The sequence below is a fragment of the Pristiophorus japonicus genome, chromosome 9 (genome assembly GCF_044704955.1).
Source record: "Pristiophorus japonicus isolate sPriJap1 chromosome 9, sPriJap1.hap1, whole genome shotgun sequence".
Taxonomy (NCBI): Eukaryota; Metazoa; Chordata; class Chondrichthyes; family Pristiophoridae; genus Pristiophorus; species Pristiophorus japonicus.
The window spans coordinates 115316529-115338139 of record NC_091985.1 but is presented as its reverse complement, the minus strand read 5'-3'; the positions used below and the strand labels follow the sequence as shown (position 1 = coordinate 115338139).

Below are 21611 nucleotides of genomic sequence, written 5' to 3'. Positions count from 1 at the left end.
TTTGCTTATAAATGTTTATTCAGGTTGGATTTATTTGTATAATATTTGTAGAAGTATAAATAAGGATTTATTGTAGAATTTAATGACTTCCCTTCCCCCCCCCCCCACCTCGTTCTGGACGCCTAATTTGTAACCTGCGCCTGATTTTTTTATGTGTAGAACAGGTTTTTTCAGTTCTACAAAAATCTTCACTCGCTCCATTCTAACTTAGTTTGGAGTACGTTTTCACTGTGGAAACTTTGAAATCAGGCATCAGTGGCCGGACACGCCCCCTTTTGAAGAAAAAATTCTGCAGAAAAAAAAATGTGGAGAATTGCGATTTCCAAGATAGTCCGTTCTCCACCAGTTGCTCCTAAAAATCAGTTGCAAATCATGTGGGAACTTGGGCCCCATGTGTCCACTCAGGATGCTTAGAAATGCTAATGTCTGGGTACCCTGCTGAGATGCTGTAGCATTCTGCACTATGAGGTAGGCCTTTTTTTAATATAGTGCGCCCATTTCGGTAGACTGTCCCTTTAAGAAGGAGTGTAAGAAAGGGGCAAATCTTCATTTTTAAATCCCCCCACTAACTAACTGGACTAAATGAAATAAGTATTATTAGTTATAGTCTTAAGTTTGTATTATTATTATGTAACTGATTCACAATGCACAATGATGCTTGAATAAACATGCTTATAAAACTAGTGTAATATGCCCAGGGTAGAAACTCAACAGGAGATTCCCTCCCACCCCAACAAGTCGATCCGTCTCCTTCCATTTCAGTGCCAGCCCCTATTCCGTCTCCCCACAGTTCCCTTCCCAGTCTGGTTCAGCACTTTACAAACACATTATTCCTGCTGATTTGGAGGATTTCATATTCTAGGATTTGATTTGTGATGCAGAGTTTTTCCATCAGTGTTACTGTCTCATAGAGAGGTTAGGCTACATTTAATTTCCAAAAATAGCCCGATATATCGTGCCAAGTCCATTTGATTGGTTCAAAATTATCCAAACTCCAAATAGCAGTATTGCAAGTTTTGTCAATGTTCAATTAGAGACAGACATGCTCGCAATTAGTTTGCAAGTTAACTTCCATATCTCCCCTCCTCAATCACGCTCTAGAGATAGAGAAAAATGACCCTGAATGGGTTAAGTCTGAGTCTGAGTTTTTGAAAAGCAAAGCCTTTAGTCCAAAAGGTCAGCATGCTGTGACATTTGATGTCTGCTGATAAATTCTTAAAATGGCTGGATCACCAGAATCTCACTGAGTCAGATTTTCACAATTTAATAGGTTAGCCTCAATAATTTGAAATGAATTCAGATCAATATTTTATTACCTAAACACAATACAGAAGAAATAAAATAAAACAAAATTGCACATGCTTACAAAAAAACAAGTCAATTACTACATTTTTTGCTTTGTTATTCAGGTGCCTTTCCAAATGACTGTAAAAGTACTGAATATAACTGCAGAAAAATTAGTCTGCACATTTAAAGAAAAATCATTAACATTCTTCATGAAAGGAAATAGAGGACATATCTTCACTCAGCTTGTAGCTCTGAAACATTCAGACAGGCTTTTTAAAGAGACACAACATTGAAAGTAGAAAAGGGACAGAATCTCTTCCTTTCTCCTCACTTGATTTCATTTCCAATTTATCTTTTTCGCTCCTTCAGTCCAATTTACAATTTCTGATTACTTTCCACTTATCAAAAACTAAAAGAGTGGGGGTTTTGGACTTTCAGTAACCGAATTAAGATGACAGTGCTTTGTAAACATTCAAATTGATTTAAACTGGGACCACACATTTTAATTTAAACTAGATAAGGCAATAGCATTTTCTTACTGTAATCAAATTAAAACAAAATATTTTGAAAAGTTCAGATTCATTTTATATCAGACACCATGGTAACTGTAACTTGAAGGTTACTTATCTATTTTAAAACAAGCTGCCTCTGTTTTATAGCTGCACATGCTGCTCCAGTCAAAGCAAATCCACATCAGTGTCTGTAACTTAAAATGTCAAAAGGTGTTAACTTTTTCCCCACTCTAGGTGCACAATCTGAAACTGAATTGGATATATGCAAGAATTGAGACTAGAGAGACTATGAGGGGGACAGAGAGACTAGGGTGGGGGGAGCAGAGAGACTGAGGGGGGGGGGTGCAGGGAGACTGGGGTGGGGGAAGTCTGAGAGAGAGACTATGGGGTTGGGGAGAGAGAACTGGGGAGAGAGAGGGACAGGGGGAGAGAGTCTCATGGGGGGGGGGGCGGGGGAGAGAGAGAGACTAGGGGGACAGAGAGAGAGAGAGAGACAGACAGACAGACCGGGGAAGACTGTGAGAGAAAAAGAGTGACTGTGGGGGAGAGAGAGAGAGAGTGGGTGGGGGCAGGGGAGAGAACGAGAGACAGTGTAGTGGCGGGGGTGGGTGGAGAGTGAGAGAGGCTGGGGGGGAGAGAGAGACTGGGGGGAGCAAGAGAGACTGGGGATAGGAGAATGTGGGGACAGACAGAGAGATTGTGTGGAGGTGAGAGAGGATGACTGTGGTGGGGGGAGAATGAGAGACTGGGAGGGGGAGTGGGGGAGAGAGAGAGATGGGGAGTGAGAGAAATTGGGCGGGGGGGAGTAGAGAGAGGGACTGTGGGGGGGGCGGCAGTAGAGAGAGAGACTGTGGGGGGGGGAGGGAAGAGAGAGAGGGACTGGGGACAGAGAGAGAGACTGCGGAGGGAGAGAGAGACGAGGGAGGGAGGGAGAGAGAGACTGGTGCAAAGAGAGAGTAAGACCAGGGAGGGAGGGGGGAGGGAGAGAGAGAGAGAGACTGGGGAGGGAGAGAGATAGATTGAGGGGGGAGAGAGTGGGATAGACTTGGGAATGAGAGACTGTGGTGGGGGCGCAATGAGAGACGAGGGAGGAGAGAGAGGGGGGACACGTAAATTGGGGAAAGAGAGAGAGACTGGGAGAGAAATAGAGACTAGGGGAGAGAATGTGGGGGCAGGGAGAGAGAGATAAGAGACTGGGGCGGGGAGGAGAGAGAGATTGGCAGGGTGGGGGGGGGCGGGAGCAGGATAGACTGGGGGTGAGCGAGAGAGAGACTGTAGGGAAGAGAGTGTGACTGGGGAGAGAGAGTGAGCGACTGGGGGGAGAGTGAGAGACACTGGATCGGAGAGAGAGATAGTATCAGAGAAAGAGACTGTGGTGGGGGGGAGAGAGAGAGAGAGACTGGGGTGGGGGGAGAGAGAGCCACTGTGGGGTGGGGGGTTGAGAGAGAGACTGTGGGGTGGGGAGGGGAGAGAGAGAGACTGTGGGGGGAGGGGGAGGGAGAGAGACTGTGGGGTGGAGGGAGAGAGAGAGAGAGAGAGAGACTGTGGGGGAGAGAGAGAGACTGGGAGGAAGTGAGAGAGAGAGAGAGACTGGGGAAGACTGTGTGAGAGAGAGACTGTAGGGGGGAGAGTGAGAGACTTGAACGGAGAGCGAGAGGCTGCGGCGTGGGGGCAGGAGAGAGACTGGGGAGGGGAGTGAGAGAGTGACTGGGCGGGGGGGGGAGGGAGAGCGGGATAGGGGATAGACTTGGGGAGGAGAGGGAGACTGTGTTGGTGGGTTGAGAGACTAGGGGAGAGAGAGTGTGAGACTGGGGGAGAGGGAGAGGGAGAGTGAGGGGGGTAGGGAGAGACTGCGGAGGGAGAGAGAGAGAGACTGCAGAGGGAGAGAGAGAGACTGGGGAGGGAGAGAGAGACTGGGGAGAGCGAGACGGACTGGCGGGGTGGGGGGAAAGAGGGACTGGGGGGAAAGAGGGGACTGGGGTAGGAGACTGGCGGGGGGGAGGAGAGTCTGGTGTGGGGGGAGAGAGAGAGTCTTTATGGGGGTTGAGAGAGGGTGACTAGTGGGGGGGGGGGGAGAATGAGAGAGTCTGGGAGGGGGAGTGGGAGAGACAGAGCCGGGGGGCTGGGAGCAAGAGTGACTGGGGGCGAGGGGGGGGGGAGGGGAATGATGGACGTTGGGGGAGAGAGAGAGGGACTAGGTGAGGGAGAGGGAGAGATGGGGGAGAGAAAGTGAGAGAGAGAGAGAGATAGACTGTGAGGGGGAGCGAGTGGGACTGGGGAGGGATAGGGAGAGACAGCGGGGGGAGGAAAGAGTGACTGTGGGGGAGAGAGAGAGAGAGAGGGACTGGGTGGGGGGAGAGAGAGACTGGGTGGAGGGGGAGAGAGACTTTGGGGGGGGAGAGAGAGAGAGACTGTGGAGAGGGGGGAAAGTGAGAGAGAGAGATTGTGGGGTTGGGGGCGTGGGAGAGGGAGAGAGAGAGAGACTGTAGGGGGTAGGAGACTGTGGGGCAAGAGAGAGTCTGTGTGGGGGTGAGCGAGGGTGATTGGTGGGGTGGGGTGGGGGGGGAGAGTGAGAGAGACTGGGAGGGGAGTGGGAGAGAGATGGCGGGGGGGGGGGGGGAAGAGAGCGAGAGAGACTGGGGTGGGGGGGGAGAAATAAGTGACCGGGGAAGGAGAGAGACATTGGGGAGGGAGAGAGAGAGAATGTGAGGGGAAAGAGGGACTGTGAGGGGAGAGAGAGAGAGAGAGACTGTGAGGGGAGAGAGAGAGAGACTGTGGGAGGAGGGAGAGAGATTGCGGGGGAGGGAGAAAGCGAGATTGTGGGGGGGAGAGAGATAAACTAGGGAGAGAGTGAGAGAGTGACTGTGAGGGGGGGGGGTGGAGGGGTGAGAGAGAGAGAGAGAGACTGTGGGAGAGAGTGCGAGAGACTTGGGGGGTGTGAGAGACTGTGGGGGAGAGTACGTGGGGTTGGGAGACAAAGACTGGATGGGAGAGTGAAAGGGACTGGATGGGAGAAAGAGGGAGACTGCAGTGGGTGGGGGGGTGGGGTGGGGGAGAGTGAGAGAGACAGAGTAGAGTGACAGAGTGAGAGACTGTGGGGGAGGATGGGAGAGTGAGATGGGAGGGAGAGAGACTAGAGGGAGAGTGAGAGAGAGATTGGGGGTAGCGTGAGAGAGATTGTGCAGGGGGGGGAGGAAGGTGAGAGAGAGACTGTGTGTGGCGGGAGCGTGGGAGAGTGAGACTGGGGAGGGAGAGATAGATACTAGGGGGAGAGTGAGAGAGATTGGGGTAACGTGAGACTGTGGGGGGAGAGAGAGACTGGGACAGGTGAGAGAGAGATGCTACGGGGGAGCGAGAGAGATTGTGGAGGGGAGAGAGAGAGAAGGACTGGGTCGGGAAGGGGGAGACTGAGAGATTGGGGAGAGTGAGAGAGAGAGAAAGAAAGACTGTGGGGTTGGGGGTGTGTGAGAGTGAGAGAGACTGGGGGGGCAGAGAGACACTGTGGGGGGGAGAGAAGGAGAGAGAGAATGGCGGAAAGAGAGAGACTGGGGGAGAGAGACTCAGTTGGGGGGGAGAGAGAGACTGGGGGGTGGGAGGAGAGAGAGAGATTGTGGGGAGGAGAGAGAGAGAGAGAGCGAGAACTGGGGGGGGAGAGAGAGATTGGGGGAGAGTCCTCGGGTGGGGGAGGGGAAAGAGAGACTGTGGGGAGAGATACTGGGGAAGATTGAGATAGAGAGTGAGAGACTATGGGGGAGAGCAAGAGAGACTGGTTGGGGGCAGGGGAGAGAGCGAGAGACACTGTAGTGGGGGGAGGGGGGTGAGAGAGACTGGAGAGAAAGAGAGGGACGGGAGAGAAAGAGAGGGACTGGAGAGGAGGGAGACACAGAGAATGCGGGGTGGGGTGGAAGAGAGAGAGAGAAGACTGGATGGGAGAGAGAGGGAGACAGTCGTGGGGGGGGGGCAGTGAGAGGGACTGGGGAGTGTGTGTGAGAGAGAGACCATGGGGCAGGAGAGAGAGAGCATAGGGGGGAGGGGTAAAGAGTGAGACTGGGGAAGGAGCGAGCCAGACTAGGGGGAGAGTGAGAGAGAATGGGGGTAGCGTGAGACTGCGGGGCCGGGGGGGGGCGGTGGGAAGGAAGAGACTGGGATGGGTGAGAGAGACTCGCGGGGAGAGAGAGAGAGAGAGACTGTGGGGGGTGGGGGAGAGAGAGAGACTGTGGCAGGAGAGAGCAAGAGAGAGACTGGGGGCGGAAAGAGAGAGAGACTGGGAAGAGAGAGAGAGACTGAGGGCAGAGAGAGAGAGAGAGACTGAGGGCAGAGAGAGAGAGAGACTGAGGGCAGAGAGAGAGAGAGACTGGGGGCAGAAAGAGAGAGAGAGACTGAGGGCAGAGAGAGAGAGAGAGAGACTGAGGGCAGAGAGAGAGAGAGAGAGACTGAGGGCAGAGAGAGAGAGAGAGAGACTGGGGGCAGAGAGAGAGAGAGACTGGGGGCAGAGAGAGAGAGAGACTGGGGGCAGAGAGAGAGAGAGACTGGGGCAGAGAGAGAGAGACTGGGGCAGAGCGAGAGAGACTGGGGTAGAGAGAGAGCGAATGGGGCAGAGAGAGAGAGAGAGACTGGGGCAGAGAGCGAGAGACTGGAGGCGAAGAGAGAGAGACTGGGGGCGGTGAGAGAGAGACTGGGGGAGAGAGAGAGAGAGAGACTGTGTGGGGATGGGGTGGTGGGAGTGAGAGACTGTGGGGACGGGAGCATGATAGAGTGACTGTAGGGGTGGGGTGGAAGAGAGAGACTGGATGGGAGAGAGAGGGAGACTGTGGTGGGGGGGGTGTGGTGTGAGTGAGAGAGAGAGACCCTGGGGCAGGAGAGAGAGAGCATATGGAGGGAGGGAGAGAGAGTGAGACAGGGGAGGGAGAGAGACTGGGGGGAGGGGGAGAGACTAGGAGGAGAGTGAGAGAGATTGGGGGTAGCATGAGAGAGATTTTGAGGGGGGGGGAAGAGACTAGGATGGGTGAGAGAGAGAGAGAGAGAGACTGTGTGTGGGGGCGGGAGAGAGAGACTGCGGGGCTGGGGGGTGCGGGGGGAGAGAGAGAGAGACTGAGGGGGGAGAGAGAGAGACTGGGGGGAGAGAGAGAGAGAGACTGGGGGAGAGAGAGAGACTGGGGGGAGAGAGAGAGAGAGCGACTGGGAGAGAGTGAGAGAGAGCGAGGCTGTGGGGGAGAGAGAGTGAAACTGTGGGGGGGGGGGCAGGAGAGTCTATCGGGGGAAGAGATTCTGGGATGGGTGAGGGAGACTGGGGGGCGAGGGAGGAGAAAGAGAGTGTGGGGAGGGGGCGGGAAGAGAGAGTGAGAGACTGTGCGGGGGGAGGAGAGAGACTGGGGGGGAGAGAGGGAGAGAAACTGGGCGAAGAGTGAGAGAGAGCGAGGCTGTGGGGAAGAGAGAGAGAGAAATTGTGAGGGGACAGGAGAGTGAGAGAAACTGGGGAAAGTGAGAGAGATTTGGAGGGAGAGTGAGAGAGACTGGGGGAGAGACAGAGGGAAGCAGACGAGGGGATCGGAGGGGGGAGAGGGAACTCAGGGAAGATGGATCATGTTCTTCCCTCTTTACATCCACACCGATTTCTCGGAAAGCTCGGTGTGTGTGTGACAAGGGACATCATTGGAGATACGGAAATCACGACAGCCATTCACTTCATAACCAATACGTGACCCACACACAATGCCCCATGGTGGCAGGGGTGGGGGGGGGGCGTTAAGGTCAGGAACTTGGGCTAGAAATGAGGCAGGAACTTGGGCTGGGATGGGATCAGGAAATTGGGCTGGGGTGGGGGTGTGGTTAATGAACCTGAGCTGGGGTGGGAGGGGGGGGTGTTAATGAACTTGGGCTGGAGCAGGCATGAACTTGGGTGGGAGGGTGCATGAACTTGGGCTGAGGGTGTCAGGAACTTGTGCTGGGATGGGGAGCTCTATCCTGTCTGGGGTCTGGTCAGAATGGCTCGAATTACACTTTGCAAAGTCACTCAGAACTTGGGCTGGGTGATTCCAGTTACACATTCCAGAGAAACTTCTGGGTATGTCTTATTCTCCAAGGGGACCAATCGGTAATCAGGCCATGTGATCGTGGCGAGCCAATCAGAGCATTTTGTAGTGCAAACAGCTGCATCCTTATAAAAAGCAGAAACATCTGACGATGGGTCATCAACTTGAAACGTTAACTCTGATCTCTCCACAGATGCTGCCTGACCCACTGAGATTTACACATTTTCTGTTTTTATTTCAGAAACATCATACTTTCGGTTGTTGCCTTGCGCAGTAAGCTTTTGTGCAGCTTCCGGTTCGTTGGCACCAATTATGCTGAATATCTAAAGTGACCAAACAGTGTAACAAACCATTGTCTATTTAATTCGAGTTCAGGCTATTTCTGTTGTTGTGTTACAGTACATTCATCTTATAACATTCTCTCAGTCTGTCTTATAGGACACGGTTTTAATTATGAGTGGGAAATGGATACAGTGTCAATACTTATTACGCCAGCTGAAATTAGAATTGTTACTGTAACTGTGGAAGATTATATCAGTGCAGGACTTTGCACATTTCACAGTAATCAGACTCTGAATAAAATGTCCCGGACTGGGGCAAAGGATCGAGACCCTTTAAGAACATAAGAACATAAGAAATAGGAGCAGGGGTAAGCTCTACGGCCCATTGAGCCTGCTCCACCATTCAATAAGATCATCGCTGATCATCGACCTCAACTCCACTTTCCCACTGGAACTCCATATCCCTTGATTCATCTAGACTCCAAAAATCTATCTATCGCAGCCTTGAATATATTCAGAGACTCAGCATCCACAGCCCTCTGGGGCAGAGAATTCCAAAGATTCACAACCCTCTGAGTGAAGAAATCCCTCCTCATCTCTGTCTTAAATGGCCATCCCCTTATGCTAAGACCGTGACCCCTAGTTCTAACCTCTCCAGTCAGGGGAAACAATCTCTCAGCATCTACCCTGTCAATCCCCTTCAGAATCTTGTAAGTTTCAATGAGATCACCTTTCATTCTTCTAAACTCCAGAGAGTATAGGCCCATTCTACACAGTCTCTCATCATAAGACAGCCCTCTCATCCCAGTAATCAATCTAGTGAACCTCCATTGTACTGCCTCCAAGGCAAGTATACCCTTCCTTAGATAAGGAAACCAAAACTGTACACAGTACTCCAGGCGCTGTACAATTGTAGCAAGGCTTCCTTACTCTTCTACTCCAAGCCCCTTGCACTAAAGGACAACATGCCATTTGCCTTCCTTATTGCTTGTACCTGTATGCTAGCTTTCTGTGTTTCTTGCACAAATTCACCCAAATCTCTCTGAACACCAACATTTAAAAGTTTCTCAACATTTAAAAAACATTGTTTTTCTATTCTTTCTACCAAAATGAATAATCTCACATGTCCTTACATTATACTCCATCTGCTACCTTACTGCCCATTCACTTAGTCTATCTATATCCCTTTGCAGGTGTTTTGTTTTCTCCTCACAGCTTACTGTTCCACCTAGCTTTAGAAACATAGAAACATAGAAAATAGGTGCAGGAGTGGGCCATTCAGCCCTTCTAGCCTGCACCGCCATTCAATGAGTTCATGGCTGAACATGCAACTTCAGTACCGCCTTCCTGCTTTCTTGCCATACCCCTTGATCCCCCGAGTAGTAAGGACTTCATCTAACTCTATTTTAAATATATTTAGTGAATTGGCCTCAACTACTTTCTGTGGTAGAGAATTCCACAGGTTCACCACTCTCTGGATGAAGAAGTTTCTCCTCATCTCGGTCCTAAATGGCTTACCCCTTATCCTTAGACTGTGACCCCTGGTTCTGGACTTCCCCAACATTGGGAACATTCTTCCTGCATCTAACCTGTCTAAACCCATCAGAATTTTAAACGTTTCTATGAGGTCCCCTCTCATTCTTCTGAACTCCAGTGAATACAAGCCCAGTTGATCCAGTCTTTCTTGATAGGTCAGTCCCACCATCCCGGGAATCAGTCTGGTGAATCTTCGCTGCACTCCCTCAATAGCAAGAATGTCCTTCCTCAAGTTAGGAGACCAAAACTGTACACAATACTCCAGGTGTGGCCTCACCAAGGCCCTGTACAACTGTAGCAACACCTCCCTGCCCCTGTATTCAAATCCCCTCGCTATGAAGGCCAACATGCCATTTGCTTTCTTAACCGCCTGCTGTACCTGCATGCCAACCTTCAATGACTGATGTACCATGACACCCAGGTCTCATTGCACCTCCCCTTTTCCTAATCTGTCACCATTCAGATAATAGTCTGTCTCTCTGTTTTTACCACCAAAGTGGATAACCTCACATTTATCCACATTATACTTCATCTGCCATGCATTTGCCCACTCACCTAACCTATCCAAGTCGCTTTGCAGCCTCACATCATCCTCCTCGCAGCTCACACTGCCACCCAACTTAGTGTCATCCGCAAATTTGGATATACTACATTTAATCCCCTCGTCTAAATCATTAATGTACAGTGTAAACAGCTGGGGCCCCAGCACAGAACCTTGCGGTACCCCACTAGTCACTGCCTGCCATTCTGAAAAGTACCCATTTACTCCTACTCTTTGCTTCCTGTCTGATAACCAGTTCTCAATCCACGTCAGCACACTACCCCCAATCCCATGTGCTTTAACTTTGCACATTAATCTCTTGTGTGGGACCTTGTCGAAAGCCTTCTGAAAGTCCAAATATACCACATCAACTGGTTCTCCCTTGTCCACTCTACTGGAAACATCCTCAAAAAATTCCAGAAGGTTTGTCAAGCATGATTTCCCTTTCACAAATCCATGCTGACTTGGACTTATCATGTCACCATTTTCCAAATGCACTGCTATACATCCTTAATAATTGATTCCATCATTTTACCCACTACTGAGGTCAGGCTGACCGGTCTATAATTCCCTGTTTTCTCTCTCCCTCCTTTTTTAAAAAGTGGGGTTACATTGGCTACCCTCCACTCGATAGGAACTGATCCAGAGTCAATGGAATGTTGGAAAATGACTGTCAATGCATCAACTATTTCCAAGGCCACCTCCTTAAGTACTCTGGGATGCAGTCCATCAGGCCCTGGGAATTTATCGGCCTTCAATCCCATCAATTTCCCCAACACAATTTCCCGACTAATAAAGATTTCCCTCAGTTCCTCCTCCTTACTAGACCCTCTGACCCCTTTTATATCCGGAAGGTTGTTGGTGTCCTCCTTAGTGAATACCGAACCAAAGTACTTGTTCAATTGGTCTGCCATTTCTTTGTTCCCAGTTATGACTTCCCCTGATTCTGACTGCAGGGGACCTACGTTTGTCTTTACTAACCTTTTTCTCTTTACATACCTATAGAAACTTTTGCAATCCGCCTTAATGTTCCCTGCAAGCTTCTTCTCGTACTCCATTTTCCCTGCCCTAATCAAATCCTTTGTCCTCCTCTGCTGAGTTCTAAATTTCTCCCAGTCCCCGGATTCACTGCTATTTCTGGCCAATTTGTATGCCACCTCATTGGCTTTAATACTATCCCTGATTTCCCTTGATAGCCACGGTTGAGCCACCTTCCCTTTTTTATTTTTACGCCAGACGGGGATGTACAATTGTTGTAGTTCATCCATGCGGTCTCTAAATGTCTGCCATTGCCCATCCACAGTCAACCCCTTAAGTATCATTCGCCAATCTATCCTAACCAATTCACGCCTCATACCTTCAAAGTTACCCTTCCTTAAGTTCTGGACCATGTCTCTGAATTAACTGTTTCATTCTCCATCATAATGCATCATCCTAATGATCCATTGTATCATCAGCAAACTTGAATAATTACATTTGGTCCCTTCATCTAGGTCATTAATATAGATTGTAAATAGCTGTGGCCCCAGCACTGATCCTTGCAGCACCCCACTAGTTATAGCCTGACAACTTGAAAAAGACCCGTTTATCACTACTCTCTGTTTTCTGTCAATCCTCTATCCATGCTAAGACATTACCTCCAATCCCATGAGCCCTTATCTTGTGTAATAACCTTTTATATGGCACCTTATTGAATGCCTTTTGTAAATCCAAATATACTACATCCACAGGTTTCCCTTTATCTACCCTGCTAGTTACATCCTCAAACAACTCTAATAAATTTGTCAAACCCGATTTCCCTTTCATAAAACCATGCTGACTCTGCCTGATCATGTTACGATTATCTAAGTGTCATGATACAACTTCCTTAACAATGGATTCCAGCATTTTCCCAACAATTGATATCAGACTAACTGGCCTGTAGTTCCCTATTTTCTCTCTCCCCCCTTTCTTGGATAGCGATATTACATTTGCTACCTTCCAATCCGCTGGGACCGTTCTAGAGTCTGGCGAATTTTGAAAGATAGAAACCAATGCTTCCACTATCTCTGCAGCCACCTCGTTTAGAACCCTAGGATGTAGGCAGGCAGGTTCAGGGAATTTGTCAGCTTTTAATCTCTGAATTACTGCCAGTGCCACGAGCTAGTGAGTACAGAAATAGGAGGATAGAGCAAATGAATACGTGGCTGGAGAGATGGTGCAGGCAGGAGGGCTTTCGCTTCCTGAGGCATGGGAGCACTTCTGGGGGAGGTGGGACCTGTAGAAGATAGATGGGTTGCACCTCAACAGATCCGGGACCAATATTCTTGCGGGGGGTTTGCTAGTGCTGTTGGGGAGGGTTTAAATTAGCTTGGCAGGGGGATGGGAACCTGAAAATTGATTCAGCAGGGAGGGGATAAAGCTGGAATTAGAAAACAAAAATAAAGAAAGTGAGATTGAAGGAGAGAGGAATAAGCAGGAAAAAAGGGTAAAAAAACAAATTTAGAGGCAATTTAAAAAAAAATTTATTCGTTGCCAATCTTTCCAATTCTTTGTCAGATCATCTTGTCAGATTACAAACGCCAGAGGTCACCTTGCACACATCAAGGATCACTCTGCGCCAATGCTCTTAGCCAAAAGGCCTAGAGCCACTGCACCGTTCCTGGAAGTACTGCAATACCAGGTTCGTGCCATGGAGGTGGATGGGTCAGGCCCCCCACACACCTCCGTGGAGGTGGATGGGTCAATCCACCCCACCCACCTCCTATTTCCAAAAAGCATAGGAGAATCACCTTCCTGATCCAGGGAGAACCACGTTGGGGTCATGGTTACTCCCCTGTCAGGTAAGTTACGCATGATCTTAGCCAAAAGGCCGAGAAGCGATTTGTCTAAATGCACGTAGCAATTGTAACAAAATAGATGAGTTGACAGCACAAATTGAGACAAATGGGTATGATCTGATAGCCATTACAGAGACATGGTTGCAAGGTGACCAGGACTGGGAATTAAATATTCAGGGGTATTTGGACCGAAAGAAAGGAAAAGGAGTAGCTCTATTGATAAAGGATGCAATCACTGCAATAGTGAGAAACGATATTGGCTCAAATGATCAGGATGTTGAAATAGTTTGGTTGGAGATAAACAAAATAAAGGGAAAAGGTCACTGGTGGGTGTAGTCTACAGGCCCCCTAACGGTAACAACTCTGTTGGTCGGAGCATGAACCAGGAAATAGTGGGGGCTTGCAAAAAGGGAACAGCAATAATCATGGGTGAGTTAAACCTCCATATTGATTGGACAAATCACATTGGCCTTGAGGAAGAGTTCATAAAATCCATAAGAGACAGGTTCCTCGAGCAGTATATAACAGAACCAACCAGGGGGCAGGCTATCTTAGATCTAGTCCTGTGTAATGAGTCAGGATTAATACACAATCTCCTAGTAAAGGATCCCCTTGGAATGAGTGATCATAGCATGGTTGAATTTCAAATTCAGATGGAGGGTGAGAAAATTGTATCTCTAACCAGCATACTAAGCTTAAATAAAGGAGACTATGAAGGTATGAGGGCTGAGTTGGCTAAAGTGGACTGGGAGAATAGATTAAAATGTAGGACGGTTGATGAACAGTGGTGTACATTAAAGCAGATATTTCACAACACTCAAGAAAAATATATTCCAGTGAGGAGGAAAGGGCGTAAGAGAAAAGATAGCCATCCGTGGCTAAAAAACAAGAGCATACAATGTGGCCAAAACTAGTGGGAGGACAGAAGATTGGGAAGCGTTTAAAAGCCAACAAAGAATGACTAAAAAAATGATTAAGAAAGGGAAGATAGACTATGAAAGTAAACTAGCATAAAATATAAAAACAGATAGCAAGAGTTTCTATAGGTATATAAAAAGGAAAAGAGTGGCTAGAGTAAATGTTGGTCCCTTAGAGGACGAGACCGGGGAATTAGTAATGGGGAACATGGAGATGGCAGAAACTCTGAACAAATATTTTGTATCAGTCTTTAAAGTGGAGGACACTAATAATATTCCAACAGTAGATAGTCAAGGGGCTATGGGGGGGAGGGGTGGGGGGATGAACTTAACTCAATCACAATCATAAGGAGGTGGTACTCAGTAAGTTAATGGACTAAAGGCAGATAAATCCCCTGGGCCTGATGGCTTGCATTCTAGGGTCTTAAGAGAAGTAGCGGCAGGGACAGTGGATGCATTAGTTGTAATTTACCAAAATTCCCTTCATTCTGGGGAGGTCCCAGCAGATTGGAAAACTGCAAATGTAACGCCCCTATTTAAAAGAGGCAGACAAAAAGCAGGAAACTATAGACCAGTTAGCCTAACATCTGTGGTTGGGAAGATGTTGGTGTCCATTATTAAAGAAGCAGTAGCAGGACATTTGGAAAAGCAAAATTCGGTCAGGCAGAGTCAGCATGGATTTATGAAGGGCAAGTCATGTTTGACAAATTTGCTAGAATTCTTTGAGGATGTAACGAACAGGGTGCATAAAGGGGAACCAGTGGATGTGGTGTATTTGGACTTCCAGAAGGCAGTTGACAAGGTGCCACATAAAAGGTTACTGCACAAGATAATAGTTCACGGGGTTGGGGGTAATATATTAGCATGGATAGAGGATTGGCTAACTAATAAGGAACAGAGAGTTGGGATAATGGTTCATTCTCTGGTTGGCAACCAGTAACTAGTGGGGTGCCGCAGGGATCAGTGCTGGGACACCAACTATTTACAATCTATATTAACGACTTGGAAGAAGGGACCGAGTGTAACGTAGCCAAATTTGCTGACCATACAAAGATGGGAGGAAAAGCAATGTGTGAGGAGGACACAAAAAAATCTGCAAAAGGACATAGACAGGCTAAGTGAGTGGGCAAAAATTTGGCAGATGGAGTATAATATTGGAAAGTGTGAGAGATTGCACTTTGGCAGAAAAAAATCAAAGAGCAAGTTATTATTTAAATGGAGAAAGATTGCAAAGTGCTGCAGTACAGCGGGACCTGGGGTACTTGTGCATGAAACACAAAAGGTTAGTATGCAGGTACAGCAAGTGATCAGGAAGGCCAATGGAATCTTGGCCTTTATTGCAAAGGGGATGGAGTATAAAAGCAGGGAAGTCTTGCTAAAGTTGTACAGGGTATTTGTGAGGCCACACCTGAAATACTGCGTGCAGTTTTGGTTTCCATATTTACGAAAGCATATACTTGCTTTGGAGTCAGTTTAGAGAAGGTTCACAAGGTTGATTCCAGAGATAAGGGGGTCGACTTATGAGGAAAAGTTGTGTAGGTTAGGCCTCTACTCATTGGAATTCAGAAGAATGAGAGGTGATCTTATCGGAACTTATAAGATTATAAGGGCGCTTGACAAGGTGGATGCAGAGAGGATATTTCCACTGATAGGGGAGACTGGCACTAGAGGGCATAATCTTAGAATAAGGGACTGCCCATTTAAAACAGAAATGAGGAGAAATTTCTTCTCTCAGAGGGTTGTGGATCTATGGAATTTGCTGCCTCAGAGAGCTGTGGAAGCTGGGACATTGAATAAATTTAAGACAGAAATAGACAGTTTCTTAAATGATAAGGGAATAAGGGGTTATGGAGAGTGGGCAGGGAAGTGGACCTGAGTCCATGATCGGATCAGCCATGATCGTATTAAATGGCGGAGCAGGCTCGAGGGGCCATATGGCCTACTCCTGCTCCTATTTCTTATGTTCTTATGTTAATCCCATTAGTTTCTCTACTTATATGAATTACATTAAGTTCCTCACCCTCATTAGACCCTCGGTTCCCCATCATTTTAGGTATGCATTTTGCGTCTTCTGCTATGAAGACAGATACAAAATATTTGTTTAATGTTTCTGCCGTTTACTTATTCCCCATAATAATTTGTCCTGCCTCAGTCTTCAAGCTTCCAATATTTACTTTTGCTACTCTCTTCCTTTTTACATACTTGTAAAAGCTCTTATATTTCTTGCTAGTTTTCTCTCATAGTCTACTGTTTCCCTTATTATCAATTTTAAGGTCACTTTTTGCTTGTTTCTGAAACTCTCCCAATGCTCAGGCTTACTACTATTCTTCGCAACATTATAAGCTTCTGATTTCAATCACATGCTATCCTTAACTTCTTTAGTTGGAGATTTGACCCTTTAAGAAGCTCCATTTGGGATATTTCCCTGCAGGGTTTTTGCTGTTCATGAATCCATCGCTATTAATCATTCCTGGACCGAATTCACGGAGAGGGAAGAAGAGTCTGTGAACAGAGCGGAGTCTCACAGCTGACTGTCCTTTTCCTGATTCTCCAACTCCCAGCATGTCAGTCAGCGATCCGACTCCCAGGAAATGTGCTGTTCCCAACTCTAACAGGTCCCAGCCTTTTAAGACTGGGTAAACTGAAAGCTGATGATCCAAACTGAACTTGTCAACTTTCAGATCTGACTGGAGCCCGAGTTTGCCAGCTACTGCTCAGGCACCGAAATCTGGAGCTCGAGCTCCTCCAGCTGATGACACCTCCTACATACGTGATTATCCAGGACACGGGAAGCATCCTGGAGTTCCCACATGGCACAGGATGTGCATTCTGCAGGACTGAGCTGCCTAGCCATGCCTTTATTTTTTAACTATGAAGTAACCTCATTTTTTAGTAACTTAATAAAAATAAACTTAGGACTTAAAAATTCATTCAACCAATCAGCTCATTCCCTTGCGCTGACGTCACTTACCTCGTTCCCTGACACTCGCGATCCCTCCGGGCTCTTGGGCCTACCTTTATCTGCTGCCGCTTTCGCTGTCCTGCAGGTCTGTTTTAGCGTCTATTAAGATAGAGACCTTGGGTTCTGTGGTTCCACTCCTCCTTTTCAGTCAGATGTCTCCACTGCCTTCCTCCTCTCCACCGAATTTCTGCGCGCTCAAATTTCCTCACTCAGTTTGCGAATCTCCCAGCTCTGTGCTCAAGCTCTTAAGTTCTTATGAACTTAAGTAAGAAAGAAGTTTCTGAGCTGCACTCGCATTTCTGGTTTCTAATTCAGTGCTGGCTCTGAGCTGTTGAAGTTGACAGACTGAAGCTTGCTGCACAATAAAGCGCATGGACTGGAAACCCAAATATGGCAATTTTAATGATCTTGCGGGAAACAGCAGTAGAGAGGAAAACTTCAAAATATCATTGAATGTAAATACACCCAGGTAATGCACTCAAGATACACTGTCCACATCAGGTTAAAAACAAATTATCAATAGAAAGGGACAAAATCATAGATCGGGGTAATCACTTGTGTGTGGAAATCACCTGAGTAGGGCCTTTCTCACCGATAAACAGGTGACATTTCCCCGTGGATCTTTACACAGTGAATGACTCTTTCAAAATAAATTTGGGCTCGAGAGTCTTTTGGAAATGTCATCATAGGCAGTCCCTCGGAATCGAAGAAGACTTGCTTCCACTCCTAAAGTGAGTTCTTTGGTGGCTGAACAGTCCAATACGAGAACCACAGACCCTGTTACAGGTGGGACAGACATTCATCGAGGGAAGGGCTGAGTGGGACTGGTTTGCCGCGCACTCCTTCCGTTGCCTGCGCTTGACCTCTTCACGTTCTCGGCATTGAGACTTGAAGAGCTCAACGACCTCCCGGATGCACTTTTTCCACCTAGGGCGGTCTTCAGCCAGGGTCTCTCAGGTGTCAGTGGTGATGTCGCACTTTACCAGGGAGGCTTTGAGGGGGTCCTTGTAATGATTCCGCTGCCCACTTTTTGGCTTGTTTGCCATGAAGGAGCTCCGCATAGAGTATTTGCTTAGGCGAACTATGTGGCCTGCCCAGCGAAGCTGATCGAGCGTGGTCAGTGCTTCAATGCTGGAGATGTTAGCCTGGACGAGGACACATGTTGGTGTGCCTGTCCAACCAGAGGATTTGCAGGATCTTGCGGAGACATCGTTGGTGATACATCTCCAGCGACTTGAGGTGTCTTCTATACATCGTCCATGCCTCTAATCCATACAGGAGGGCGGTTATTACTACAGCCCTGTAGGCCAGTTGTCGTGGTGCACATTGGTACCAACGACATAGGTAAAAAAAAGGGATGAGGTCCTACGAAACGAATTTAAGGAGCTAGGAGCTAAATTAAAAAGTAGGACCTCAAAAGTAGTAATCTCGGGATTGCTACCAGTGCCACGTGCTAGTCAGAGTAGGAATCGCAGAATAGCGCAGATGAATACGTGGCTTGAGCAGTGGTGCAGCAGGGAGGGATTCAAATTCCTGGGGCATTGGAACTGGTTCTGGGGGAGGTGGGACCAGTACAAACCGGACGGTCTTCACCTGGGCAGGACAGGAACCAATGTCCTAGGGGGAGTGTTTGCTTGTGCTGTTGGGGAGGAGTTAAACTAATATGGCAGGGGGATGGGAACCAATGCAGGGAGACAGAGGGAAACAAAAAGGAGACAAAAGCAAAAGACAGAAAGGAGATGAGGAAAAGAGGAGGGCAGAGAAACCCAAGGCAAAGAACAAAAAGGGCCACTGTACAGCAAAATTCGAAAAGGACAAAGGGTGTTAAAAAAACAAGCCTGAAGGCTTTGTGTCTTAATGCAAGGAGTATCCGTAATAAGGTGGATGAATTAACTGTGCAAATAGATGTTAACAAATATGATGTGATTGGGATTACAGAGACGTGGCTCCAGGATGATCAGGGCTGGGAACTCAACATCCAGGGGTATTCAACATTCAGGAAGGATAGAATAAAAGGAAAAGGAGGTGGGATAGTATTGCTGGTTAAAGAGGAGACTAATGCAATAGTTAGGAAGGACATTAGCTTGGATGATGTGGAATCTATATAGGTAGAGCTGCAGAACACCAAAGGGCAAAAAACGTTAGTGGGAGTTGTGTACAGGCCTCCAAACAGTAGTAGTGATGTTGGGGAGGGCATCAAACAGGAAATTAGGGGTGCATGCAATAAGGGTGCAGGAGTTATAATGGGTGACTTTAATATGCACATAGATTGGGCTAACCAAACTGGAAGCAATACGGTGGAGGAGGATTTCCTGGAGTGCATAAGGGATGGTTTTCTCGACCAATATGTCGAAGAACCAACTAGGGGAGAGGCCATCTTAGACTGGGTGTTGTGTAATGAGAGAGGACTAATTAGCAATCTCGTTGTGCGAGGCCCCTTGGGGAAGAGTGACCATAATATGGTGGAATTCTACATTAGGATGGAGAATGAAACAGTTAATTCAGAGACCATAGTCCAGAACTTAAAGAAGGGTAACTTTGAAGGTATGAGGTGTGAATTGGCTAGGATAGATTGGTGAATGATACTTAAGGGGTTGACTGTGGATGGGCAATGGCAGACATTTAGAGACCGCATGGATGAACTATAACAATTGTACATTGCTGTCTGGCGTTAAAATAAAAAAGGGAAGGTGGCTCAACCGTGGCTATCAAGGGAAATCAGGGATAGCATTAAAGCCAAGGAAGTGGCATACAAATTGGCCAGAAATAGCAGTGAACCCGGGGACTGGGAGAAATTTAGAACTCAGCAGAGGAGGACAAAGGATTTGATTAGGACAGGGAAAATGGAGTACGAGAAGAAGCTTGCAGGGAACATTAAGACGGATTGCAAAAGTTTCTATAGATATGTAACGAGAAAAAGGTTAGTAAAGACAAACGTAGGTCCCCTGCAGTCAGAATCAGGGGAAGTCATAACGGGGAACAAAGAAATGGCGGACCAATTGAACAAGTACTTTGGTTCAGTATTCAGTAAGGAGGACACAAACAACCTTCCGGATATAAAAGGGGTCGGAGGGTCTAGTAAGGAGGAGGAACTGAGGGAAATCCTTATTAGTCGGGAAATTGTGTTGGGGAAATTGATGGGATTGAAGGCCGATAAATCCCCAGGGCCTAATGGACTGCATCCCATAGTACTTAAGGAGGTGGCCTTGGAAATAGCGGATGCATTGACATTCATTTTCCAACATTCCATTGACTCTGAATCAGTTCCTATCGAGTGGAGGGTAGCCAATGTAACCCCACTTTTGAAAAAAGGAGGGAGAGAAAACAGGGATTTATAGACCAGTCAGCCTAACATTGGTAGTGGGTAAAATGATGGAATCAATTATTAAGGATGTCATAACAGTGCATTTGGAAAGAGGTGACATGATAGGTCCAAGTCAACATGGATTTGTGTAAGGGAAATCATGCTTGACAAATCTTCTGGAATTTTTTGAGGATGTTTCCAGTAGAGTGGACAAGGGAGAACCAGTTGATGTGGTATATTTGGACTTTCAGAACGCTTTCGACAAGGTCCCACACAAGAGATTAATGTGCAAAGTTAAAGCACATGGGATTGGGGGTAGTGTGCTGACATGGATTGAGAACTGGTTGTCAGACAGGAAGCAAAGAGTAGGAGTAAATGGGTACTTTTCAGAATGGCAGGCAGTGACTAGTGGGGTACCGCAAGGTTCTGTGCTGGGGCCCCAGCTGTTTACACTGTACATTAATGATTTAGACGAGGGGATTAAATGTAGTATATCCTAATTTGCGGATGACACTAAGTTGGGTGGCAGTGTGAGCTGCGAGGAGGATGATGTGAGGCTGCAAAGCGACTTGGATAGGTTAGGTGAGTGGGCAAATGCATGGCAGATGAAGTATAATGTGGATAAATGTGAGGTTATCCACTTTGGTGGTAAAAACAGAGAGACAGACTATTATCTGAATGGTGACAGATTAGGAAAAGGGCAGGTGCAAAGAGACCTGGGTGTCATGGTACATCAGTCATTGAAGGTTGGCATGCAGGTACAGCAGGCGGTTAAGAAAGCAAATGGCATGTTGGCCTTCATAGCGAGGGGATTTGAGTACAGGGGCAGGGAGGTGTTGCTACAGTTGTACAGGGCCTTGGTGAGGCCGCACCTGGAGTATTGTGTACAGTTTTGGTCTCCTAACCTGAGGAAGGACATTCTTGCTATTGAGGGAGTGCAGCGAAGGTTCACCAGACTGATTCCCGGGATGGCGGGACTGACCTATCAAGAAAGACTGGATCAACTGGGCTTGTATTCACTGGAGTTCAGAAGAATGAGAGGGGACCTCATAGAAACGTTTAAAATTATGATGGGTTTAGACAAGTTAGATGCAGGAAGAATGTTCCCAATGTTGGGAAAGTCCAGAACCAGGGGTCACAGTCTAAGAATAAGGGGTAAGCCATTTAGGACCGAGATGAGGAGAAACTTCTTCACCCAGAGAGTGGCGAACCTGTGGCATTCTCTACCACAGAAGGTTGTTGAGGCCAATTCACTAAATATGTTCAAAAAGGAGTTAGATGAAGTCCTTACTACTAGGGGGATCAAGGGGTATGGCGAGAAAGCAGGAATGGGGTACTGAAGTTGCATGTTCAGCCATGAACTCATTGAATGGCGGTGCAGGCTAGAAGGGCCGAATGGCCTACTCCTGCACCTATTTTC

General features: G+C 47.6%; 1 pseudogene; it reads right to left on the bottom strand.

The window, feature by feature from the left end:
• Nucleotides 1-12814: 12814 nt before the first annotated feature.
• Nucleotides 12815-13052, bottom strand: LOC139274295 (U2 spliceosomal RNA; annotated as a pseudogene).
• Between the last annotated feature and the right edge of the window lie 8559 nt (nucleotides 13053-21611).